Below are 13,444 nucleotides of genomic sequence, written 5' to 3'. Positions count from 1 at the left end.
TGTTTCTTTTGAGCCTACTAAGGAGGGCGTTTCTAGGTCATCTTTGTTGGGATTTTTTCCCTCAAAGTGAATGAGGCTGAGTTCTCACAGGTTAGTCAGCCCTCTTTCCCTACCACATCTTTGAGCATTTGGATAAACTAACTTGTCCTTCTCCACCGTTGCTCATGGCCGCTGACAGAACCTGAGTCCATCGGCCCTGATGGATAGACTTTAGGTAGGAGGCAGCTGCTGACGTCAGCACTCAGACAGTGCCGTGTGTAACAAGCATGCCCATGGTGGAGGGGGTTTTACCAGTTAGCGACTAGATGGTGTTTGTTTTTGTGCCTTTTATCTGCATGTCTCTCCTTTGTGCTGAGATCCACTGCTCTCTCAGATGGCAGCTATGCAAAGACAGTGCATGTTTTCCACCAGCACACATTTTACTGACCCCAACTGTGAGAGCTGACAATGACAGTGTTACTGATTTCAGAGGCTGCTTTCTAGAGGGTTTTTTTTGCACAAGACTGAAACTTGGTGTCTAGATAAAGTACAAATTACATTGTGCATTTATTCCCTCCTATAATACTTATAAATCTAGTTTTTACAAAACTATGTGTTTGGCTTTTGTTTTGGTGACTGAACATTCCAGAAATACAAATTAATTTTCTTGGTGGCTGTTAATGGACGTAGGTGCAGTACTGTGAAATATGCATGTAAATTATTTTTACTGATTATTTTGAGTTCTCTTTTTATGTAACTTCATTCTTTGTGTAATCTTGTATAATATGATTAAAACTCTATTATACAAATCCCTATTTATTTCAGAAGTCTGACATTACATGCTCTGGTTCAGAACCAAAGTGAATATTGAAGAAAACCTCCATGGTTTTTAGATAGTTGGGCTAAAATATATCATTAATTTTTGCTGGAATAGTAATTTTGACATTATTCTAAGAGCTGGTCTGCTTTCTCACTCATGTCCAGTCTATAAATGTAGAAATACATCTCTGTACATCTCTCTGTATTTTAACACATACCTTCATTGCTCTTTCCCCATGCATGTTGGGTGTATTTTTGGAGACATTTCATAGGGGTTTGTCCAGGTACTTCATGAACATACAATAGAAGATGGAGGCGTCCCATGCCCTGTAGGTTTGTGTTTGCTTATTTTCAATTTCAAGTTGGCTTCTACATTCATAAGTTAAGTTCTGTTAACTATTTTAAAAATATTTGCAATGTGCCTGTCAGCAAAGTCAAATCTCTAACATTTTGTGTATCAGGTATTTGACGTATGTGTGCAGCAGTGAAACTATTACCAAATCAAGGCAGTAAACATGCCCACACTCCCAAGAGCTCCTTTGAACTCAAGTGTCCCTTCTCGCCTCTCTGTGGAGCTATCTGAGGATGTGGTTGAGGGTTTCTAAAGATGATTCTCTGTGACATATACACTGGGAATGTCTTTGAGGTTCCTCATTATATCTAATATCTTTTCAGATCCTCGACACTCTGATTCTCCTTTTCCATCCTGCGTCTGATGTTTATGAACTTCTGTGGAAGCTTATTCTTCTTGCTGCCTCCTGGGGAGTTTCTATTTTTCTCTTGTTCGTCTGGAGGACCGTCCTTGCTGTGAGTATTACTAAAGTACCTGACAATGTCCTTTTAATCACACCTAATAGGAATTTTTATAGTCACTGGACATTTTATTTGCCTGCCTGGGCCAGAATCCAGGAGTCTTTTCTTTGTTTCCTTTTAGATTACTAACTTGAACACAAATTAGTTTTGAAATGGAAATTTGTTGCAAAATCTTTATAGTAAGAACTCATTGAGCAAGTCAACAGTATATTCTCAATGAGACAATGGCAATTTATAAACTCTTCTCTTCAATAACAAAACAGGAAGGTTAAGTATTTGGCGAGCCCATCTATCTCTCCACCTGCCCCTGCCTGTGTGTTGGGTGACAGGGGACAGGGAAGCTCAGTGTTCCTGAGCAAGTGTGAAGTTAAGGGAACATCTGTGGTTTTCTGTTTGCCCTCCATGGATGCATTCATCTATTGCCACATTATTGCCACTGGATCTTCGACACTGTGATGATTCTCCAATATCTTGGCAAGGTTAGGGGCTGGCCTCAGTCTCTGATCATCACTTAAAGTTTTGAATGAAGAAATATGTGTTAAGGGTCAGGGAAATGTGTCTTTACATGGTATTACAGTGGAGTCCTGCCTGGGTTTTTCTGGACTATTACTCTTCATACGATGACTTGTATCTGAGTCAAGAAGCACGTTCGCTTCTCGAAAATGGTCGCTGTCCATCCTGCTGCTGTGTGTGGTTTCACTACAGCCATTACTCACTTTCATTCTCGTCTGATGTCTCATTTGATGTCCGTTTGTTTTTAGTGGTCTTGACAAATCTTACGACCTCATATGTTACAATTGCTTATCAATTCAACAGTCAACTCTGTATAAGATTTCAGAAAACCTTTCATTGAATGAAAGGGGTGTATCTTAATCTTAGTATAAAGATTTTGCCTTTATTTTTCTTTTAGTTTTCTCCTCTCTGTCTCTCTCTCTCTTTTGAAGGTTACACAACTATCCAGGTTCTGGACTTAAGTGTGGATGTTTGGTTTGACAAAAAAAATTAGATAAATGATGCATTACAACAACATATCATGAAAATAATATAGTTCAGTGTTGTTAAATGTGAATATGCGTTATGAAAATTGAATAGAGTGACGTTTATTTAATAGAATGTAAGCAGATCTTTTGTTCTAAAATGTTATTTACCATTGTGCTATCAGAAATGGTGAGTGAAAGATCATGCCTTAAGTAGGAAATTCTGATTTTTCCTGATTTTTAATCATATTAATTGTTATGCTGTACCAAAGTGATAATTGTGATTTCAATGGATTACTGTTTTGATAGTATATTAGAAATTATAGATTTACTAATTATATGTTTTGACTTCAAATTTAATGTTTCTTCCTCTCCTAGGTAAAGCCTCCAGTGTGTCAAGGTAAGGTATTAGGGTTTAGTTTCCTTTGTAATATTTTCTCAATACCAGGATTTGATGTGGATTTTAATTCAACTAAGAGTAAACACAATGACTTCTGATGTCTAACTGACTTCTCAACTCTTGAAAATTTTACTCCTGCAATGGTGTCTAAATGACATCGTAGAGGAAGTTGACATCTATTGAGCTAAGAGGCCAGGAGGGTCACAGGAGTAGGGAGACTAGGATGAGTTTAATTTTGCATAGCAAACTTGAGGAAGCAGGTGATGAGAAGAGTCTAATGTTCGGAGTGTGTCCCTAATATGAGCTGGCTCTTGGTGAAAAGTAAAGATGCTGAAACACTACTTGAGCCTGTCAGGACTCTCCAGGCTGAGGGAGGGATGCAGATGTAGCCAGGCTGTGTGTGTCACAGCAGAGGGGCATCCATGGGCTGTGACTCATAAGTGAAAGGAGCCATTCATGGCAGTGGGGACTTAATGGAAGTGATTCAGCCTGAGGATGATGCTTTCTATGCAGGCTTCACACTCTGCTGACCGAGTGGGGCTGTGCGTGATGGGCAGGGTGGCTGCCCGGCACTCAGTAGGCCCTCAAGGGCTGCTGTTGGTGACAGTTGATGCAGAAGGGCTGGTGCTGAGAAGAGGGATCTCAGCATCAGAGCATCACCACTGGGCAGACAGAAGACGCGTGTGCACTGTGTGGTCAGATGAGGGACTTAGATGCCTGAGAGAGGAGTCTGGTTCTGAGGGCTGCGTTCTAGAGCTTCACACATGGAGTCGCCTGTGACTGGCTGTTTTACATGTGCTGCTTTCCTGAAGCAGTGATGGTAACATTCTCTTCCTGGCGATAGAAAAGCTTGTCATTTAGGGCCTGTGTGTTATCCAGGTCCTCCAGTGACTAGGTGGGGAAGCCCACATGGTACCAAAGTGTTTAATTCCAGCGACCTTGTCCTTCAGGGCCCCCAACATGATTTTCATGAAAGACGATCTTCCAGGCAGCAGGAAGACACTGGAGGCCAGTGCAGGCCCAGTCAGGCAACGTTTTGAACTTGCCTTCTGTGGTGTTGCAGATAGGGCCTGGCTGTGGGGTGAACCTGCGTGGGATAAGGGTTCTATTTTTTTAAGCAGGGGCATGTTTACTTACCTTAGTAATTGGAGGGGAGAATGTTAAGGGGACAGGATGCTTGGTTTTTCTTTTTCATCTCTGGTGATGTCAGAAGTATTTGAATGATTGAATTTTCTAAGAATGGTGCTTATAGCTGGGAGAGAATTTAGGGGAAGACTTTTTATTGTGTTTCTGCATCTTTGAAAAAAATTAAACTAGGAATCTCAATGATCTCACATTTAGAATGCCACTAAGATTTGCTTCCTTTAGGCACAGTAGAAAAGCTAAAAGGTTAATTATACTCATAGTGCCAGCCAGATATGTCTCTACTGCTAATAAATCATGATAATTCTATTCTACTGGGTTTTCTTGCCAATATGAGAAATTGCTTCATCTCCTTTTAGTTACTTTAAAGCAGATGACTGAGCAGAGCAAGAATTTGGAGAATGAAAACAGAGAACTTGCAGAAAATATATCTGCTTGGGTGCAGAAGGTATCTTTCTCCTTTTGCTTTTTTTTTTTTTGTGATTTTACCTTCAGTTCCTCCCCACTCTGGCAGTTCAGTTATTTGGCTCTCTTTTCCTTCATCCTACTGTCCTGTTCCATGTGTTCCATAAGAGGTCTAGGTTCAAAGCAAGTGTCCTAGATAAAAAAAAAAAAAAAAAACCAAAAAACAAATTTCTTCTGTAGAGCACAGGGAACTCTACTTGATATCTTGTAATCTATAATGAAAAAGAATGTGAAGACAAACATAGGTGTATATATATATGTAACTGAAACATGCTTTACACCAGAAAATTGACACATTGTAACTGACTATATATCAGTAAAAAAATAAACAAAGCAAGTGTTGTAGATGTAAAGCACCACTTTCTGTATTAGTGGAAGGGGTCACACACAAGATAGGTTCAGCTAGCAGTGTAATTAGTATTTGTAATTCTGTTTCCTTCATTACATTTTTGCATAGACCAACAACGCAAAGAAATGCTTAGAGGAGGCAATCAGGCAAAAGAAGCTGCCCTCTGAGAAAGCACTGAAGTTTAAGGTACGAACCTCTTGTTAGATTACATTCTGAAAATAGAAATGAAAGTAATGAGTAATTGTTACTAATTCAATGTTTCATTGAATGAGAGCTTGAAAGCCATTGAGAAGGTGAATGAAAATTTGAATGACATCATTCAGATTGTTTGAGCTAAGCTGCAGGCAGTGAGGGACCAGAACGCCAAGAACCCACACCTGGTAAGAGCTGCCACTTTGACCATAGCCAGGCTTCTGAGGCTTTTTGAGCCCTGGGCGAGCTGCGTGCACCTGCTCCTCCTGCTTTTGACCACAACAGAGTGTGAGAGCCCAGGAGCGGAAATTCCCTGTGAACAATGACCCAGAATTTCATGGACTAAAACCTCTGTGACTTTTTCTATTTCAGAAACTAGGAAATATGTCTTATTTTCACAACCTAGAGAGTTTTCTCACCACTCACACTGCCCTCCAAGATACACAGAAGATGCCAGGAAATACCTGAGAGGTTAAGGAAGTTACTAGACTAGGTGCACAGCTCCTTGCCCTGTTGATGTTAAACAGAGAATTTTCCATGTGAATTTGGGTAAACTTTGTTTATATTTCACCAGCAACACTCATTTGTGAGCTCTTTGACATGAGCAGTTTCCCACCCTTGCTTCCTCTTGTCGTCCAGTCGTGCCCTCCATTGTCCAGGGAGGAGGAAGCCTGTGGAGGTGAAGAAAAATCTGTGCCTGGAGGTCTTTTTTCCACATTTCTTTATGGGCTTGACATTTGTCCTGGGCCCAGCCTGTATCAGCTGCCATCACAGGAAACTTAGGCGTAGTTGTGGGTACTGGCTGAGAAGGGACAGGATTCCAAAAGGGTTGAAGAGAAGCAACTGCCCATCAGAACAAACCAAGACTTTCTGGAAGAGATTGGCCGGCTGGCAGTGGAAGAGGACCAGCTGAAGAAGGAAATGCAAGATGCAAAGGGTCAGAATGAGCTGCTAGGATGCCCGTTGCTAGAACTTGAAGGAAGAGGCCCTGTCTGCTGTAAACTCTCAAATGGAGCACTGTCTTCAGCCCCAAACCGAAATTCAGGGAAAGTCTCAGATGCTTTCAAGCATATGTAAGGGAACATATAACACTTGCTTTCCTTTCTTTATAAAATTTGTATGTTCAGAATCATTTCACTGCCTTAATATCTTCTGGAGAGAATGCTCACCAAAGTTTTTGGACATGTACCAGGGCTAATATATTTATTTTCTATGGTTTGTTTTGCAGTTAACAAAATACTTTGTTTCTGGAAAAAAAATTACACTTTTTAAACATATCACCCTGAGTTTTCATTGAAATCTTAGTACATACTTTATTTCTGTCCTGTGTGAAGATACTGGAAAAAGGAACATCTCCAGAGAACTTGAAAGGTGCTGTTTCAATGAACACTTCAGGAATTTGAGGTAAATGCCTCCAGTTGCAGCAGGATTTCCACTGTACACATTAGCTTTCACAAGGAACAACAATCTCATGTCTTAGAAGATTAAATGTTGATATCTACTCAAATTATTTTTCTTGGGAATTTAGTCACCAATGAGAATGTTTTAAGTTGAAATTGCTCTTAATAAATCTCATGTCTGTGAAGCCACAGTGAAATCTGAAGAAATGCATGTGCAAGAGGACGTTCAGCTCAGCATCAAGAAGAGAGTAAGGATTGTTACTCACCCCCAGAGATGCTTACCTCAGAGAACCAAGCATCACTGTGTCAGTGTTTAATTGTGCTGTAACACACGGAAAGCAGATGGCCCATCTTAGCTGATTCCAAGCGTATGATTCCTCTCATGTTAAGTATGTGCACATTGCTGTGGATCAGTACTTCTTGAATGTCTTCTCATATCTATCTTACAGCCAGGTGTTTCGAAGACCAGATCTGAGGATTCGATGCAGCGAGCTGTGACAACAAGGGACTGCAGCCTGGAAGGTATGTTGCTTGTTGGGAAGAAAACCTTACATACAGGATTCCTGGGAGATGTTGTGGCTTCAGTTCTAGACCCCTAGAATAAAATAAATATAATAAAGAGAGTTAAATAACTTATTTTTGGGGTTTTTTTTTTTTTTGGTTTTCCAGTGCAAAGAACAGTTAAGTTTACACTATACTGTAGTCTATTAAGTGAGCAATACCACTGTGTCTAAAAACCCCAATGTTCATAACTTAATGAAAATACTCTTTATTACTAAAAACTGCTAGCCATCATTGGAGCCTTTAGTGAGGTTTAATCTTTTTGTTGGTGGATGTTTTTTTTTTTTAACTTTTTTTTATTGAGTTACAGTCATTTTGGTGGATGGCCTTGAATTAACATTGGTGGCTGCTGACTGGTCATTGTGGCAGTTGCTGAAGATTGGTGTGGCTTTTGCAATTTCTTAACATAAGACCACAATGAAGTTTGTGACAGTATTCTCTCTTCCTTTCAGGAACAAGTCCTCTGTCACAGGCAATTTGACACATTTTACACACAGTAGAAATTCTTTCCAAATTGGAGTCAGTCCTCTCAAACCCTGTGGTAATTTATCAGCTAAGTTCATACGCTCTTCTAAGTCCTTTGTTATTTCAACCTTCTTCACAGCATCTTCACCAGTTGATTCCATCTCAAGAAACCAATTTCTTTGCTTGTCCATAAGAAGCAGCTCCTCATTCATGCACATTTTATCATGAGGTTGCAGCCAATCAGTCATATCTTCAGGCTCCACTTGTAACTCTAGTTCTCCTGCTATTTTCAGCACATCTGCAGCTCCTTCCTGCACTGAATTCTTGAGCCCTTCAAAGTCATACATCAGGATTGGAATCAATTCCTTCCAAACCCCAGTTCATGTTGATATTTTGACTTCTTCCCATGAATCACGAATGTTCTTAATGGCATGTAAAATGGTGAATCCTTTCCAGAAAATTTTCCATTCATTTGCCCAGACCCATCATTGGTGTCACTGTCTATGGCAGCTAAAGCCTTCCAAAATGTATTTCTTAAATAATAAGACTTGAAAGTCATAATTACTCCTGATTCATGGGCTGCAGAATAGATGTCGTGTTAAGCATGGAAACAGCATTCATCTCATGCATCTCCATCAGAGCTCCTGGATGACTTGTGCATTGTCCATGAGCAGTAATATTTTGAAAGAATTTTTTTTGTGTGTTTTGTTTTGTTTTCTGAGCAGTAGGTCTCAACAATGGGCTAAAATATTCATGTTGTAAATAGATGTGCTGTCATTCAGGCTTTGTTCTATTTATAGAGCACAGAGTAGATTTCACTTGATTCTCATGGGACATAGGATTTTCATAATGTTAAATGAATATTGGCTTCGTTAGCCTCTAACGGGAAAATCAGCCTGTCCATTGAAGCCTTGATGCCAGGCGCTGACTTCTCTCCAGCTGTGATGGTGCTGGGTGGCCTCCCCTTGCAGTTCTCTGCATTGAAAACCTGTTGTTTAGTGCAGCCACCTTCATTAGCTGCCTTAGCTTCATCTCCTGGAGCACTTGCAGCAGCCTCTGGGTCAGCTCTTCCCGCCTTACCTTGCACAGGTATGCAGTGGAGATGGAATCTTGCCTTAAACTTCATGGGCCAACCACTGCTGGCTTCACACTTTTATTCTGAAGCCTCTTCACCTCTCTCAGGGTTTATAGAATTGCTGAGAACTAGGGACTTCCGCTGGATTAGGCTTTGCCTTAAAGGAATGTCATGCCTGTTTTAATTAAAATGATAAAGAACCAAATATTTCAGAAACTACAAAAATGTGACACAGAGATAAGAAATGAGCAAATGCTGCCAGAAAAAAATGTCACCAATGGAATTGCTGTACTCAGGGTTGTTACAAATCTTCAATTGTTTAAAAATATGCATTACCAGGGAGGGCAATAAAATGAAACATGCCTGTAATAGCAATGAATTTGCACTGGGAAGGTAAAAAGGGGATTCCTGCCTTCAGAATTCTCTCCTTTCTCCACTCCCCAGCACAGCCAAGCTCTTGAGTGCACATGTGCACACACAAAGCCAGTTGTTTTATGTTTATAGAGGGTAAAAAGAAAATGCAAGACCACCATGCTGCATCGGGATCTCTGAAAGAACGTGAGGAAGACGGTTTCCAAAGGCAGGTGAAGAAAGTAAGTGTCCTTGATGAAATCAGTGGACAGAGATCTATGGACACTGAAGGGTAAGACATTCCCGTGTTAATTATGACAATGTGTGAATGAATGTGTGGAGTTATGTGGATATTGTAATACGTTTCAGAATACTTACCACCATATTTGCTTTACCATATTCAATCAGTACAGATGTGCATTTATTTTTCGACCTTGATTTCTGTAATCTGCTGCTTCTGTTCATTCTAACTGGTTACCAGAGTCTTGTTTGTATTTAGTTTGAGATTTTAGCGGGTTCTTGGACCAGATTTAGTCACTTCATTATCTGGATCCCCCTAGGTCCATTTTTATTGTCCTTAGGTTTCAACCACATCAAAGTGTCATGACCTGCCACGTGTCTATCATTTTTAATAAACTCTAGACATTGGGTAGAAAATAGAGAATATTTGAGGCCTCGTGTGAGGTTAACTTGCTGCAGAGAAGGTGGGCATTACAGCTGGCAGGTGGTCAGGGCGCCAGCAGCGCTACATCCTGTTAACCCGGTTAGCAGCTGAGATCAGTCAGTGCAGCCAGCTTTCGTGAGGCCCGTGTGTCTCCTGTCCACCTTTGTTTCTGGCATATAGCTCTCGTGGATCCCAGCTAAGTCCTGTGGGTCTCTCTAGGGATCACCTTCGCTGACGGACAGTGAGCTACAGCTGCCTGACTGCGGTGCCTGTGCATAGGGGGCACCGGCTGCCGGGCTGCTCTGCATCTCAGTGGTTTCCTCTGCAGTTACCGGGTGACCCCCAGGGAAGGTGGGCCCAGTCCTGGGCTTTCTTCTTCTCCATCTTGGCCTCATGTCCCTTTCTGGCTTGTTAGCAATTTGGTACATTTGATCATGGATTTCATAATTTGTCCAGAGTTTCCTGTCATTCTCAGGGAGAGGTCATGGACATCACACCCATTAACCCGCTTTCAAATACAAACAGTTCCTTATATTTCCTAAAGGATCAGGTTTTGCTCCAGGTTTTGACTGAAATCTGGGCTCTTTGTGGGAGAAATCAAACAAGTCATGAACGCTTGCTTTACCCTAATGTGTTTGGTTGTGATGACTTGGTCAGACCCTGATTCCCACGTTGAAACACAGTGAGCTCGTGCTGTCCCAGGCACAGGAACCTGAGCCTGGTGGGGGGGCGCAGAGCACACCTCACGTGGGCTTTTCCTGTGTGTTTACTTTATGCATAAATGATTAGGGGTGGGGACGCTGAAGGGAAGCCCAGATACCAAACACTTGCCAGAGGCCTGAGTGTAGCTTTTTCATATTTATTAGTGGGGGTACTTTAATTCTTTCCTGTGTATTTATCAGCCTGAGCATTTATGGGGAAGGGCGAAAGGAACCTGGAATTCTTCCCTTCCAGTTTCTGGGAGGGAAACTGGCAGAATTTCAGAGTTTCTTTCCCCTCTCAGGAAGGTGGACATGAACGGATGTGAGCTGGTGGGAAAGCAGCAGCTGTTGGCAGCAAAGGAGGAGGCAAAATTGGCTGAAGAGGAGACAAGATGGTACAAGTGAGTTCAGCTCCTCTGCACCTGCGGCTCTGAAAACACCTGTTGGATTTTTTGAAAACTTTTCTAAAATGTTTAGACACAATATCATAAACTGACCCAAACAAAAGACATTTGTATACATGGCTTCACACAGGAGGAAAAGTGTTAAGTTTTGCATATGTTAAGTTAAACGTTTAACTTTAAAAAGTATTAAGTTACTAAGAATTTCCTGGTTCCAGTGCTGGCCAGACTGAGAGGAGAGACGGTTCACAGAGATGTTTCTGAAGGTGCTATAAACCGTTCTCACCCTGAGGATAGCAGTTTAGTGTAGCGTCAGTCGGACCAATAAAAATTCCCGTGCTGCTGGGGAGACCCAGGTGTAAGAAGTAGGGTCAGGATGTAAGGAAAGGAAGAATCAAGCTTTGTGATGAAAGATGCTCAGCACAGGACACGTGAGGGAAATGCTGAGAACGGGAGGGGGAGTTGTGTCAGCGCAGAACCGGGCAGGCGTTCAGTAACAGTGACGGAAGGAGTGGCTGCAGCGACAGCTTTGCACCTGCTGTGCTTCTGCAGCCATGTGCAGTGTGTCTTGAGTGGTGAGATGATGTGTGTGAGTGTGCAGTGCAGATAACATGGACTGGGGCAGATTATTTAACAGCATACCCAGCATTGTGTCTTCTCTGATGGAACAATTTGTAACTCATAGGATAAGACTTGAAGAATGTCACGGGCAAATGCGGGAAGCAGAGATCATTTGGAGACACCAGGTAACCTGCCTTCCTCCTGACACACCGAGTCCTCAGCACCTGATGCAGACAGTTATTATGGCCCTGAGAACCCCTAGCCATATGGTGTTTCTTGATGTGTTGACTTTTTCAGGTCACTCTTGCCGAGAAGAAGGCCCAAGACAGCTCAGTAAAAATTTGTTTCCTTCCTTCCCTTTGTGCACAGTCGGCCACAACTGAACGTGGATGTGTTTTTCTCCCACAGCTCAGGTCTCAGGAGCTGGAGAGGGAAATCTCTGAATTGAGAAGGGAAAACTCTGACCTGAGAAGGGAAAACTCTGACCTGAGAAGGGAAAACTCCTCTGAGCTGAGAAGGGAAGTTGCCCACCTGAAACAGAGGTACAGAATTTTGACACATTTTTACGGGTGTTTTGAGATTTTTAAGGACTGGTTGTTTTGTGCCTAGTAGAGGAATTGGTGGTGTAATTTGTATTGAAGCCATTCTTTATCTTTAAGATTGGATGCAATCTGCAGACGGAGGCAGGCAGAGGAATACATGAGGCAGGATCCAACTCCAGGAGGACCGTACAGGCTGCACCCTCCCCTGAGAGGTAAGGAGCGCACTGTGAAGTGCGGCAGCTCCATTTCTGCAGCAGGAGCAGCCCAGTGGGCTGCTTGTCCCCATGGGTAGTTGTCGGGTTTCCTGGACACCACACCACACACTCACTGTGGGGAACAGGTTCACAGCTGGGTGACAAGATGCTGTTTTCTTTAAATGCCACCAGCCAGCAGGGCTCTGTCCCCTGTGAGCGGTGGAGCTTACGCCCCTCCAGGGACTGCGGGCCGCCCCCCAGTCTCTTGGTTGCCTGGCGTGGCTGGCATGGCTGGTTTCTGTGCACTAGAAGACATGAGTGTCAGCCCTCTCTTCCCGCCTGGACACGGTTTTGAAGGCTGAATTTTCTTCTCATTTCAGGAAAATAACATGGATGACGTTTTAGAATGAAGGCAGTATGTCATAACGAGAAAAACATTTTTCTTCATTTGCCTTGGTGGATAAATATTCTATTCAAGATCTGTTTTAAGGCAGCAGGCATTTCTTCACTAATTTTGCAGGTCCCTTCGTTCTTATAATAAAGCTTGCACAGTGACCTAGAGTAGCCAGTTAGTAAGTGACATGACAACGTAGCCTCACTCCCCCAGAGTTAACATGTAACTCTAAAGTCTCCCACCAGCTACTCCATGTAACTCACCATTCTTTTGCCGATTATTACAACATAAGTCATTGAGGCTACTTCTTTCATAAATGATTACGTGACATCTGGTCACTTATACAAGACATGCGCTGTCAGAGAGAAGGCTTTTAACAGTTTACCAACAGGCTGAGGAGGAAGAGGTGGAGCTCACAGTCAGGGGTTGATGATACTCTTCCTACAAAATACCCTTCTTACTTTAATGTATAATCTGTATACAGACTGATTTGCCCTGAAGTGTGCTGTGAGTCCACTGTGTAAGTGTTGGTTGCCAGTGATCTGAGCCCTGAGACCCCATCCAGGGTGATTAGCTATGAAAACAACTAAATCTAGGCCCTGTGGTGTCCTCGTCATGGGACAGGGGTCCAGTCTCCCCTCGTCCTCGGGGTCAAATGAGGTGGAAGGGAGACCTGCGGCCTCTGTGAAGAGCACGGGGTGTGGGCGGGAGTGAGAGTTCCTGTAGGACGGCACGAAGGGCTCGGCTCGTGCTTTCCCCGCACGGCATCTGTCAGATAGAATCCGCCTTAAGCGCTGCTCTCACTTCACAGCTTCAGGGCCGGGTGGCACCCCAGTTAGGAATGGCACCGCCTTTCCGGCTCAGGAGGCAGAGGAAAACAAAGTAAGTAATTTTATTCACTTGTGTTCAAGTGTTCATTTTGTATTGAATAATCTCTGGAACTAGCATTTTCCTTTTGAACAAATCATTCGTGCCTTTGCCTGTGGATTGGGAATTAG

General features: G+C 42.6%; 3 long non-coding RNA genes across 5 annotated transcripts in view; all 3 read left to right on the top strand.

The window, feature by feature from the left end:
- Positions 1 to 13,444, top strand: part of LOC135318862 (uncharacterized) — a 389,897-nt gene that overhangs the window by 242,754 nt on the left and 133,699 nt on the right. The window lies entirely within an intron of this gene.
- LOC135318833 (uncharacterized) lies at positions 1,395 to 4,573 on the top strand. The gene is made up of 3 exons (XR_010377216.1): positions 1,395 to 1,605; positions 2,967 to 2,988; positions 4,491 to 4,573. It is a non-coding gene; the product is annotated as an uncharacterized LOC135318833 (long non-coding RNA).
- Positions 6,408 to 11,641, top strand: LOC135318860 (uncharacterized). Of its 3 annotated transcripts, none has more exons than XR_010377246.1 (5): positions 6,408 to 6,541; positions 6,987 to 7,059; positions 9,143 to 9,281; positions 10,657 to 10,755; positions 11,441 to 11,552. It is a non-coding gene; the product is annotated as an uncharacterized LOC135318860 (long non-coding RNA). The 3 variants fall into 3 exon arrangements; XR_010377245.1 differs by lacking the exons at positions 6,408 to 6,541; positions 6,987 to 7,059 and adding exons at positions 8,461 to 8,652; positions 11,614 to 11,641 and having other exon boundaries at positions 11,441 to 11,501; XR_010377244.1 differs by lacking the exons at positions 6,408 to 6,541; positions 6,987 to 7,059 and adding an exon at positions 8,461 to 8,652.

The sequence above is a fragment of the Camelus dromedarius genome, chromosome 22 (genome assembly GCF_036321535.1).
Source record: "Camelus dromedarius isolate mCamDro1 chromosome 22, mCamDro1.pat, whole genome shotgun sequence".
NCBI classification, from domain to species: domain Eukaryota; kingdom Metazoa; phylum Chordata; class Mammalia; order Artiodactyla; family Camelidae; genus Camelus; species Camelus dromedarius.
The sequence above is the reverse complement of the archived record's forward strand: the minus strand, read 5'-3'. Positions and strand labels throughout refer to the sequence as shown.